The sequence below is a fragment of the Varroa destructor genome, unplaced genomic scaffold, assembly GCF_002443255.2.
Source record: "Varroa destructor unplaced genomic scaffold, Vdes_3.0 BEIS01000003.1, whole genome shotgun sequence".
NCBI classification, from domain to species: domain Eukaryota; kingdom Metazoa; phylum Arthropoda; class Arachnida; order Mesostigmata; family Varroidae; genus Varroa; species Varroa destructor.
The window spans coordinates 124784-138165 of NW_019211456.1; the positions used below are offsets into that span (position 1 = coordinate 124784).

At 38.8% G+C, this 13382-nt stretch overlaps 1 protein-coding gene across 29 annotated transcripts in view; it reads right to left on the bottom strand.

The window, feature by feature from the left end:
- Nucleotides 1-12550, bottom strand: part of LOC111246826 (G protein-coupled receptor dmsr-1-like) — a 77380-nt gene extending 64830 nt beyond the window's left edge. For 2 of the 29 annotated variants that reach the window (XM_086982915.1, XM_086982914.1), the window contains exons 1-4: nucleotides 11490-12550; nucleotides 5380-6952; nucleotides 1802-3061; nucleotides 290-449 (exon numbers count right to left, since the gene is read on the bottom strand). The gene's annotated coding sequence lies outside the window, so the exon portion shown is untranslated. The other 27 variants (XM_022797064.2, XM_022797063.2, XM_022797066.2 and 24 more) reach the window with 24 other exon arrangements.
- Nucleotides 12551-13382: the final 832 nt, after the last annotated feature.

Sequence of the window (13382 nt, forward strand, 5' to 3'; positions counted from 1 at the left end):
AGGCTCTGCTATTAGGGAAGCAGTAAGTAAATTTAGAATGAGCAAGACCTTATTGCAATGGCAAATCAAGACCGTGAAGGAAGCCATAGCTGCTGGTATTGCCAGTGAGCTTGCGTCGACATACTTAATAAAATAATAATAAAAAGCAAATTAATAATTTACTTTTTGTATTCAATGTATCTTGAGAAGCTGCATTAGCAAGATAGTCTGATCAAGGATCATGTGAGGTTATAACATGCCTAAAATGGGTTCAACTGTGGACGCATTCTCATATTGAACATAAACGTACCAAACAGTTGGCGGAGTGCAATCGCAATCGACTAAGTGATCATTTCTTAGCACTGCAAGATCAGCTTTCTTCGCAGCAGCCCTCTACACTTCCTCTGCAACAGCTTTGATAAGAAGGGCACGGTAGTCAATCAGGGCCATCAAGTCGCATTAGTGTTTCGCTGCAACAGAACAGCAGTTAATTTTTGGACTCTGTTGCAGACAGCTTCGTTCTTTATTTTCACCCCATTGCAACAAGCAGGCAGTCAAGCTTGTAAATTATTTTTTGTAGTCGTAGAAAGAACATTAGTAGCTCGGCTTTCGTCAGTATAAGACGTTTTATTCAAGTTGTCCAACAAATTAAATGTTACTAATTTATACTTTTTAAATAAACCGCTTGATTATTAATATCTGTTTTCTTTACGAAAATAATTAGTTTTAAGCAGTGTTCAAATAGAAGTTGGCTTTTTCGCAAAAAATGATTATTCCTATAATCATATAACTTGCAAGTTATATACATACATCTCTGACTTACCTATGGCCTAAATGATTCTACCAAGCGGGCTATATTAATACAAAAACATACGAGACTTTAATAAATATTTCTCGAAAATTAAAGGATTGTTGCTCTTCATTTTAAACCACAAAATAGAAGAGTTCTAAGAAAACACATTGGCCTGATCCGTTCTTCTGCCATAGCAGCGATTTTCTTACAGCAGCGTTTAGGAACTTTTATCTTTACCCTCTTCCACTCCAGAACTAACGAGAATTATCGGGATCAAATGTAGTAGTACGAAACTACTGTTTGGTCTCATCCTTTTCGAACTGATTAATAATCGTACTCGGGTTCAAGCACTGGGCGACGACCTTACATAATAAAGATCCTATACAATGAAGATTTAAATGTTAAATTAACATATGGTAGTCTCGTATCAGGTAGAAAGCCAGTCGTTTGTCCGTCTTATGAGCATAACCTATCAGCAACACCAGATATCACAAGCGCTACTTCGAATGGCCATGGAAGCATATATCCCAGGTCAAAGATATCAGACTTCGCAGGAGTAACGCGCCAAAGATTTCGCGTTTAAAGATCACATTGAATATATGTTCATTTCGTAACAATTTATTGATAAAAAAACGTTATATTACTAGTATATTGGCTCCTATACAAGATAATGCGGTTTTTTTTAGCAAAATATTATTTTACTACTTGAGAACCCTATATACGTCCCACTTAACCGGTAAAATACTTTTGAAGTAACTTGATTATTACCGCTGTTCAGACGATTTTATTAAATGTTTTTGATTCCGAAAACGATACCAGGTGCCACAAGTGTTAACTGAGAATAAAGAGATAATTGGGATATTAAGAGAGAAAGAGAAAGTGAAATGCAGCTACATCCACCGGTATGGCTGGGTTGTAATATTAAGCACGAATACGACCATTGCATGAGAGCGCCACATCACAAGCTTAACTCTATGCCCATTTTACATATTACATTTCACCTGTATAGGGCTAAAAGACTAATCATACCTATAATAAAGGTGTCGTCAACTAGCGACGAGCTTTTCCTAATAGCTGCTTCAACCATACAGTTTGCCACGTAGCACAAGTTAAGCACACTTTTTCACGCAAGTGATGATATATCAGCGTAGACGATGTTGGTGATCGCCCAGATGTTTGTAAATGCCGCGGGGTGCAGATCGCTTAAAATAAGCCTCTAGTGACCTGGAAAAGTTAGTCCAATCCGATCGCTTGAAAAGCTTGATTTGAGTCCGACAAACAGAAAGACAAACTTTTAATGACTGGGCTACTCGTAAGGTTCGCCCTGCACCTATTTCGTATTAAAGACGCGTTGAGCACACTTGTTCACGAAACACAAATTCCACAGATATATATATTTGATGATACAATAGCTGAAATAATTCCTTGCCGGCCTTGTAGATTCTACTGCGGCGATGTTGTCAAGCATTAAAAATCGGGATTAAGTTACTGCGATCAATTTACGACCAGCTAAAGTAACATTTTAGAGATTTTACACGAAACTGAAAGCGCATTAGTTGATCGCGATGAAATACAAATCCTTGGAAATAGCTAAAAGCGTCTTTACTTCTTATCAGGATAATAGGTATGTTATGAGGCGGTAGTCCAGATATTTCAAAACTGTGGAGAAATGCGTAGCGTTAGCATCTTCCATTACTTGATTAAATAAACGATATTTTTTTAATTTTTAGAGGATCATGCAATACAAGTATTGTTAACGTATCTGTTTTTCTTGATATCATATATGTTTTTTTTTTATGACAACCAGCATCACCTAATGAGAATAGTAACACGTACTATAGACAGCCATATGATCGAATTCATTTAGGGACTATCTGCAAACAATTAATTTGTCTGTTTTGGTCATCTTTTTCACAGGGTTTGTCTTGCTACCATGGGACGATGTGTCGCGGGTGTTATAATTTATCTTATTGTATTCTGAACGTTGCTTCATCCGCTGCATAGTACATTTTTTCACTCTGGTTTGGTAACGATCAATCAGGATCGGTATAAAAAAATTTGTCATATACAGGGATTACCTCCCTAAGAGTTCCTCTTAAATTTCTATTGATTGCGTATGATTCCGATTTTGTAAACAGCTTTCAAAACCACCTTTTATATCCATAAAAAAGGTTTAAAAAACATAAGATTGCTGGTTGTTGTGCAGCTCTAGTGATCCGATCCTGCGGTGAACAGTCCCTTGTATAATTAACGAAAGGTTCCTTCAAGCAGACGGTTTTTCTTAGTGACCTGAAAGGAGTCACGTGAAATGATTACATTATCTGACATTTTTCGGCAAACCTTTGCTAGTGGCGTATTTTTTAAGTACAAGTCTTTCAGTTTTGTCCTCCCTGTCAGTATCTACTGACATGTTTTCGCGTAGGTTTATTCGATCATGTTTGCCTCTATGACTATCAGCGCGACATCGAGTGTACGTTTCCATTGTCGTTTCACGTTACCTAGAAGTTTGTTGTCTTTCATGATCTGCTCTATGCCATTCACTTGCTTCGGGTGTTTAGGTAGTTTTCTTTGCTCTGTTTGCATTTTGTCGTTTCAACCGGATTATTTCGGCCGGCTATGGTTAATTAGTAGGCTATGACCATGATGGGCATAAAATCTGATATCTTCTTTCAAAATGTAATTTCCACAATGTACTTTTACAGTTTACCAAGCAACACACACTGAGCGCATTTATTCATGCGAAACAGGTTGAGTACACAGTTCACGCAATAAAAAATATACATTTTCACCTTGTATAAGCGCAGGCTACGCTGGTGGCGGTATTGGTGCACCTATGGGGTGGAGCGATGTAGTTTTAAAATTTTAAAAATGAGAAAGAAGTTGCCCTGATTTATAACCAACAGAACTAACGTTACGTTATATGGGAAACAATGAGCTTTATCCTTTAGGGGCCAACTGTCTTCGTACTTCGCACAGACCTTTTCTAAGAGGGACCTGTAGTATAAAACGTTGTCCACGCAACAGAAACGATTTGGACAACACAAAATCCGCTATTCAAAACTTATAGTTGGTATCAAACAAATAGGCTGAATGGACCCGCGGGCTTCGTCTCGTACCTGTTTTGTTGTTGCTTCAGCTAATTTGGTTTACTGATATTTTACCTAGCCCAACGTAAACTATAAGACCAGCAACTATACCGCTGCAGTTACCCTATCTCACTTAACCCGTTACCCTTTTACATTTATTTCTTCATCTTTCTGGCAGATCTTTAATGAACGTTGCCTATTGATAGAGTCGACTAAGCCGTCGATTCCGTTCTATCACCCCTATCATTACATACGAAAACCGATACGACCAATAGGATTTTCGCCATTTTCAGCTCGAAGATATTTTAGGTATAGGGCAGGTATTTCATTTTTACTCGGCTCGCCGAGATCTGTTGATTGGTAGCAAAGAGCCCCCTCTGTATAAAGCACTATGTTATGCATTCGCCCTTCGCACGGTATTTTCGACCTGAAAAATAAGATTAATATATCTTTAATGCGTTTCAATACTGTTCATCGATAGCTTCAATTGGCATCCTTTCTAAATGGACCTTTATATAAAAAATGTCATCGTAGCGTCCGAAGAACTAGCGCATTCGATTCATCCCCGTAACAGGTTTTGATTGATATCGAAGACGACTTTTCCTATGTAGATTTTTCCGTAAACATTCGGCTGCCATTTTGTCAAAAAAAATGACGAACATTTTTTGAAAGCGTAAATCTCCGATATGCGTTTACAACTATTCCCATAGATAGATATCAAACATTAATACAGAAAAAGACCGCTCAACATAAGAGAAAAATTAAAATTTGCCCAAATTAACATTACGCTCTCTGACAAGAAAAGAAAAACTCTTTCCGAGAAAAGTGTCCATCCAAATTTTTTAAAATAAAATATTGGCGATCTACTAAAATCAGCCGAACTCCACCATTTTAAAAAGGCTTATTTTATTGTGTAAGTAAAACAATTAAAATAAACAAAAATGTTGTTTATGCACTTAATCACGCATAACAATTTTCAATAATATATATATACGTACAATTAATGATGCATCAACGCGGGCGATACTAACGGTTACTTTGATGTTTTGAAGCAGTGGTCTGGTGTTGTGTTCAAACGTAAGAAATAAGAAAGGAGCTTTTATCCTCCGTTTACGTTCTCAATTACGGCTCATTTGTTTGAGTTTTCATAAATACAATTGTACTGTAAGAATTGAACGTTTTAAATCTTAATGTTGGTGTGCGAAGAAAGTGCCCAATGCAGCACATAACGTCTTATGTTACCTCAGATGTACTGCAATACTCATAGCTGTTAGCAAAAGAAGATCTACACTCCCACATAATATGTGATGAAAGCTACGTATTGCACAACGTGTAAGCAAGTGCCGGTTCGATCTATCCAGCTCTTTCTAGGCTTCAGTAATTATGAGTATGGTATTCTATATTCAGGCTTGATCCCTTCCAAGTGCTGATAAACTTCGAACGGACAATGATAATAGGGATTTGTGTCTATATAATCTATAAAGGCGGTATATTACCTGTAAGGTACATGTATCTACTCACCGATGCAGGCCAATGGCACACTTTAAGAATGAGAGCTTGATTCGACTAAGTCTTTCGACCGGCTTCGATGACAGATGATCGCAAATGTTGTAGGTTGGGGCTTTTTTATTTTGAATAACCCTCAATCGCCGCACTCTGTCCGTATCCTACCCTTTGGTCGTTGGTGGGGAAGATCTCAGGTACCTCAAGCTATTTTCGTATGTCAAGGTTGTTCTACTGATGCAAAGTGTGTCGGAAGCAGTACGGTGGCTATCACAATCCAATTTTGTAGCCCTTGTCTCGTTCTGGCTTGCTGAGCATAAAATCGATTTCTTCCAAAGATAACACGGAAGTTGGCATACGATAATGTTTTTGTTGGTCCGCAGGGTCTTGACCGCGTAGTGACAGGTCAGCAGCAGTGAAAATAGCGGAGGGCTCAAGTTATCATCCTATGCAGCGTCAGTTGGTTGGACGAACGGCTCTAGTTGAGTTGCTTTGCCATATATGCCAACCGAATTTTCCTGCAATATTGCCTTGATCAATATAATACGTCCCGTAAAACTCCACCTTCCCCAAGCTTCATTAAAATTTTGTCTCAGGAATCTTTATCAAACTTCGAACTAAATTCATAGACACAGCAACGGGTGCCCGTTTTTTAACTTGCGGCGGAGACGGTACGTCTGCCAAAGCAGTGTGTGAAAGCTGTGAGAGCGGAACATCCTATAGGAAATCCGTGCTGTGCGGCCGGAGCACTTTTCTTCGCAATTGCTTTCCATGAAGACGGATTGAACAAATTCTCTCGGCGTGACGCCCGGGAAGACTTTACTCCCGCTTATCGGTGAGTAACCAGGTTGTGAGCAAGTACTGAATAAACTTGTACCAATACACCAACGTGCAAAGGTAAGATTGGTGAAATGGTGTTCGTCGCTGCGAACATACTTCTAAAATGCCCTATCAGCTGCGCAAACTTTAAAGGGCATGGCACTGACCGCTTTTTCAGCTCCCATTGTATGGTTCTTTCCTGATTGTGCCACTAACCTGTCTCCTGCAGGGAAAGGTACCGCTAACGGGCAGGCGTAAGTATCCGTTGATACTACCTTCTTAAAAAACTACAGAGCGTACTAATAGCCGGATGACCTTAATCAATTCTCGTATTTAGGGCAGCGCAACAGCTAGCTTATAGCGCTTATTGCACAACAGGCGCGGTTTCAGATGAATTATGAATGACTTCAACATTTCAAGCTAAGTTTCGGTATAGAATCGATGTCCGGATCCTGTGGTGCCACGAATAGGGTAGCCGAATCTAACAGTAGGTAGTTCAGGGTTCCTTTTTTCGGAGTTATCGGAGGAGCAGCAGCAGCAGCTCAATTCTAACTGGTATATACTATCTTAGAGCGCTTTTCGCACTTAGCGGATTATTTCTTCTAGTATATAAAATTTTTCGATATACAAATTGGACGCGTCTACGTCGATCATTGAACTCTCCACATAACACTCAAACGTTCGCATATTGCTGTCGAAGAGGATGGTGGCACCCAAGACTGTTGAAGGCATTCAGCACTGTATGCGTTCGGAGTGATTCCGTTGCTCAGTCCTTGTGTTCAGATTACCGGAAAATACGAACGAGGTAGCCAGTCAAACTAGAACATGCATATTACCAATGATCCTGCTGACCAGTATAGTCGTGTTTTTGCTGTTCAAAGGGCGTATGTTGCTATCGTACTTCATCTACTGTCTCTCAGTGCTTGTACATCATACTCTGTAAGCGAAAGTCGCATTTTACGACCAACCACATTAAGATTATACATTGTGGATCCAAGTAAGCCTTGTACACAAGGGACGAAGGTATTTTCTCAGTCGTCTTTATTTTCCGCGCAAATTTTCACATGAAACTGCTTGGCATCTTGAAAACCCGTGGATCTACATTTTTTAGAAGTGTAGATAAATAGTTACATTATGCTATTCACGCTTTGCACATCAGATCACGATTACTTCGTGTTCCATTTGCCGTGGCCATTAACTCTTACGCCAGTGATGCGTCAAGAATTGCTAAGCTCCCCGTATGACCCTACGAGCGGGCCAGAATAGCAATTTAGTAACCACTTTCATAAAAGCGATCGCAGTTGCTAGATGGGGCCGATCGCGACGAGATACACGTGAACCTATTAGCCAGTGAAGGCATCCTGCTGCTAAAGCTTCTGAAGCCCAACCTTTGCCTGGTATTCAACAAATCAAACAAAAAAAAGGGCGCCCAGATACACGCAAGGCAAGTTAACAAGAAGAGAGATTACAGGCGGCATACAACCAATAATAGAATGCGCCTGATAGCAGGAGTTAGCCTCTTCTATCTACGGAGAAATCCTTAGCATTTGCACTCCCAGCTGAAAGACTCGTCGTACACGCAAGCCAGGATAATGCTAGTATAGAATGGCCTCACCATGGTTCTGTCTTTCTATGCCAAATTTTAGCTGATACCAAAGCCCGAAATCTTCGCGGGTAAACTTTAGGTAACATTCCCAATACTATATTCCTTAAAAATCATGGATTACCCTATTGCTGGTTATATTACCTTACCTAAGGATATTATGGTGCCAAGAAATGCAATGTTTGGTGTCCTACCATATCAACATTAGCGTTTTGGTAGAATGTCAGCTCGAACGACCGTACATTTTCGACGCAACACAACATACATTATTTTTCACAACAACCAAAGTTAAACCGTAGCCAAATGCATGCTTGTTTATGGAAATGCGCCTTTTGGAAACTGTGTCTATTATTTTTGGTTGCCGTTTCTGCAGATTCCCATACTGAATACGCTCCTTGTCAAGGTAAGAAGTGTAGTAAGAATATTCGCATGTTCTTTAGTTTATCAATCATTATCAGAGTGCCTTCCTAAGATAGCGCAGTAGGTATTTATCATTATAGTCGGTTTTGAATCTGACCTTGCGACACATACATTTATTTTGTGTATATTGGAGGTGCCTCACGTCTCTGACGCAGCCTTTTTTCCATACTGGAGGCGCATACATCAGAAGCGGCACAACATAATACTATAAAAGACTCTTCAGTTACAAATGAATTTACAGATTTACTAAAAAAATATTTAGTTTGTACTAGGTATAGTGCCTAACATGTTGTTATGATTAGAAACTGGTTCATGTTGTAACTTTCAAAAGTGACATAGCAAGATATGTTTTAAACAAGTATTGCAGAAAATGCAACATCTCGAAAGACTGGTTTTACATAATCGGTTCTTGCTCGGTTTTTTGTGTCAACCGATAGCCGGACTCGAGTCTGTAGCGCAAGGCCAAATTCAAGCCAGCTCTGTCGAGAATACTGAACCTGGAACGTATTACGAAGTGCTAGCGGCAACAAATATTTATTCTACTAAGGCTTTTCTACGCATTCTACGACGCAGAGCTAATTTATGATTTCACGAACCAAAGATATAGAATATACTTTGACTCGCCGTGAAATTAGGTTTTGTATGTTGGAATCGCCAGGTTGCGGTTTCTGAATTTTTAGTGTCCCGAGGGTTAAAGTGTACGAACTTCAATGACGCGTAAAACTTGAATTCCATTCTTGGTCAGAGATCTTAACTATAATATATCAGAAAAATTTAATCAATCAATTTTCTATTAGACAATTTTGACGATTTCAGAGGAAGGAGATATGCACATTCGGTTATCCACGATGAAACGTGATATAGTAAATTGGTAATTTTTCAAAATGTTTTTTCATAAACCAAGTTTATTTCCTTTGAATCGAAATAGGCACCATCTTCCGAAATTTGCGTGAGAACTTACACATCACGCCGTTGTGAAAATCTCGAGAGGAACTTTTGATACCATTTTGAAATTTTAGTCATTGTCTTTTTAAGAAATTGTCGAAATAGTTTTAACAAAATACGTAATCTGTGGAAACAATGTTTAGCGAATATGACAGATGATAAAGAGTTTTCGGCTATAGTAAATACCTGTAGTTTGAGGCTGTGATCTTTTCGATCAAGTGTTATCGCGCATAAAATGCAGTTTTCCTCTGTTCACTAACTTTGTGTGCTTGATGCGGAATCTTTTAATCATCACCTTCAATATTCTGTATTTGCTGGACTAGTACACATGAAGCTATAGTGGACAACACCTGCATGAGACGACCAAACAGACACGAGGGTTCTGTACGAAGGGCACTACGTTCTCTTTCTAAGGTAATGTCCCACTAATTCGATTGTACATCACTGAGGTGACCGCGGGCGACTACTATATAGGATCAATTTTTTGCCACAAATCATAATGCGGTGATGAATGAATCATTACTGTCACGTAAGAGTAAAGAGAAGCATCTCTGTCCGTTTTGATTCCCGCTCAAATCGTGCGGCACACAATTGGTCAGTTTCACTAATTAGACACTTGAGGTCATTAAGTATGGTATTTTTGCCATGGCGCACCAAACCTGTGTGCTCACATCCGTGAACTTCCTACGAAACTCATTTAAGTTCAAGGTTTCCTTCCCGGAATCTTTGGACAAAATGGTGTGTCTAATAATAGAACTTCTCTTGAATATAGGGTTTATACGGCGAGCTCTTTATGCCGCTATAGTTCCAATATGAAAGTCATTCGTACGCCATTCAAATTCTCTAATTGTTTATGATTCAGTGTAACTGGCCAGCTAAAAGCCCAAGTAGCTACATCCGAATTAGCGGCTTCGGATTTTAAAGAACACGAGTACATCTTGAATATCAAAAAAATCACAAAGTGTCATACCTCTATAAAATAACGCGATCTTGAGATATTACGTAAACGTTTTTCTACCTAACACATATAACACTTTTATGCTGTCGAATATGACATGTAAGATTAGTAAAGATAAGTGTGTATATATATATATATATATATATATAAATTACGACACACAAATTAAATTCAGTTATCATGCCTTGTTTATAAAAGTGTATCGAAATAAAATCAGACATCTCAAGAAAAATTTCCACATGTTCTAGAAGCGCCATTCCTGGCCTTCACATTTACTCAAAATAAGTATAATTCACGGCAATTACAGCTTCAATTCTGGATTAAAAACAAATTCCTAGCCACTTTCAGAATATTCTTTAATTCGCAAATAACCTTGTAATAGTAACTATGCGTCAAGCGATATTAGTAGGTACAGACCAGTAGAAGTGCCCCTTAAATATGTTACATACAAAGAAGTTCCGTGGAATTAAACAGCTGATAACAGGCCAAAGTTTCAAAAATGCAAAATCCCAAAACGGGCCAAGAATAAAAAGATTTTGGACAACCGAATTTGCAATTACTATTTTTCTCTCCAAAAGATGCTATTAATTTCTGTATAAAAACCTAATGTAGATGCTGTACTATATATATGTTGTTGTTTTATTTATATGTTTTACGTAATATCCTAAAATCATATTAATATCATATTATATTTCGAGATCGCTGTTTCGGAACGCCTTACGGAATTGAATTTTTAAGCACTTTAAGCCATTTTTTTTTATATGAAACAAAGTAACCCAATACATTTAGATCAGAAATTTCTGGTGACTTACCAGAACATGTGATTTTTTAATAAAGCCTGTGAAAGGATACTCGTTACTCGGATACTCGCTTTAATGAAGCTACCCTTTCCAAAGACGCTTTCCGAAAAGTTTTTTCTTAATCATTGCTGCTGTCATGTAACGAAATCAAACTACTTTTATGCGCGAAATGTCTTGGAAATCCAATCATCTCTTAAGGTTAATAGTTTCGGAACACAGTGCCGATTAGAATGGTAATTCAACTCACTCACAACTAACGTTTTACCTTTGAAAGAGTCCAGGAGCTCTGGACAACAAGGCTACTACTGACTGCTGTTGCTCATTTTTTTTGTCTAATTTTATAGACCTCTCAAAAAGAAACAATGCCCTAAGCCGAATTTTTTTTATAACGAACTGTGATAGTTATCCGTTGCCATAAACCATTTTATAAGCAGTCCGGTTTAAAAATACGGTAAGCAATTTTGTGATTGTCTGAAGTAGTGTATCCTAGAAAATGCAGTCGTTTGCTGATGCTTTGCTTAATTATATGCATTTCTTTTTATTTCTCTTTAATCTCTACTAGAGTGCATAAAGGTACACTTACTGTGAACTTCGTCATGATCTCAAGTCCAAAATTGTCTGAACACACAAATCTGGAATTTACTGGAAATGGTTGACGCAAAAGATTCAGCCGAATCGTTCACCAAAGCACACACCTTACATCCTAATTATAGGTTTTAGTTTTATTGAGAGTAGCGAGTCCTTTATATATAATCGATCCGAATTTATATAGCGTTCCAAACACTTGAAATAAATTACAGCTTACGGAGTTGTTCTCCTTACCTTACATATTCATACGCTGGCCACTCATTGATTGATTTTTCATTAAGACATACACCTTAATTCTTATTTGATAAATAATATCTGATATTCACGAACCGGCGCACCCGTACACACACAAACGTATCCAATCACCCGCAGCAGCCGACGACACAGCAGACGCGCAAAAGCAGCTACAGACCAGTTTCATCTGTTTTTCACCACTATGTTTCACGAGATGTTTTTTTAGTGATCTTGAATAGAACTGTAAAAGGCAATCCACGGAAATTACTGCATAAGCAAGTCCACTTAATGTGTTAGGATGCGAAAAGTATGTATCAGCTACGTAGAATTTTCACTCGCAATGACTAATTAGATCATCTCGGTTTTTCAAAAAACATTGGGTAATTGACTTGAAAAAAGTTATTTTCGTACTATATGGTATTTCCCTATGTTATTTTATATTTCTGCTCCTGACTGGTGGCTACGTAACCACATTGAGCGATGTTTTTGAACCTTCAATTTTCAGTACTTTATGGTCCGCTACTTCTCTCGTTACTTGACGCGATATATGTGATAGGGTCAGTTGAACCAGAAAATAATGAGACAATATAGATGTTACTTTTCGGAAGGCATCTTAGATATTAGCTCGGCTTTTTTTGTCTTCTTATAACCAACAGGTTATTTTGCTGGCGAGTTTCATGAGCACCTGTGTTCACCTGTGTTTGGCCTGAATTATTACTTTTCCCTACTACACTTTGCTACACAGTCAAAAGTTCAATGTAACGTAACCGGACATGGCACTGCAGTGGTATCGGCGCGGTCTTCGTCCTAGAAACTACTGTTTCCTTCCGATTGAATCTCTTACTCTTTCTACGAATCCTCTGTCTTGGAGAGGGTCAGAGGAAAGTGCACTTTGGGGGGCGGGGGGATGGGGGGGAGAGTTATCGATTTCAACGGCTACTGTGTGCAACGGCAGAACTGGCAAAACGGGCGAAGGAGCCACTACCTAGGTGTTCCGGATAAAAGAAGCCCCTTTTCGGCAGTGTACGTGCGTATTTGTCATTTGCCAGACGCATGCTCTATATGTAGAACTGTTCCAGGTTTATACCGGCTAAGACTGCCCGATCTTTGTTGTTTACAATTTTAGGAAAGGTCAAACAAGGGAAAGTACATGAATGGGAGTTGGATGAGGGGCGTGAGCGGCCTACAAAAAGGCCGAGTCTGAGATGGATAGACACGAATCATGCCAATGCGAGTCGCCATAGGTAAACACTTCTTAAGATTTGATAGACTGAAGTGAAAAGCCCTTGCACATCCCCTCCTCCGATTGCTGTCGCCCCAAGAAAGGGAAAGGGATTAAGATGATACCGCCTTTTTGCCCGCCCAGAATAGGTGGGCTGCAATGCTAGAATTATATATCAGCTACGTGTCTACATGTTGTATTATGTTCTGCTTCTCTGTAAAAATGCGTAACTAACAGCTTGTTGTCAGTCATCTACCTACTTTATACATCAACCGCTGTCAGTATTTAAATACTCTGCCGTTTTTTTGCTGCGAGCATTCATATCAGAACGTGTCTCATACGTGAGGTACGTTCTGCAAATTGGAGAAAAAAAAACAAAACAAAATGATATTTAAGGAACACAACGCTTTCTCAGTTCAATGAAAAATTGCA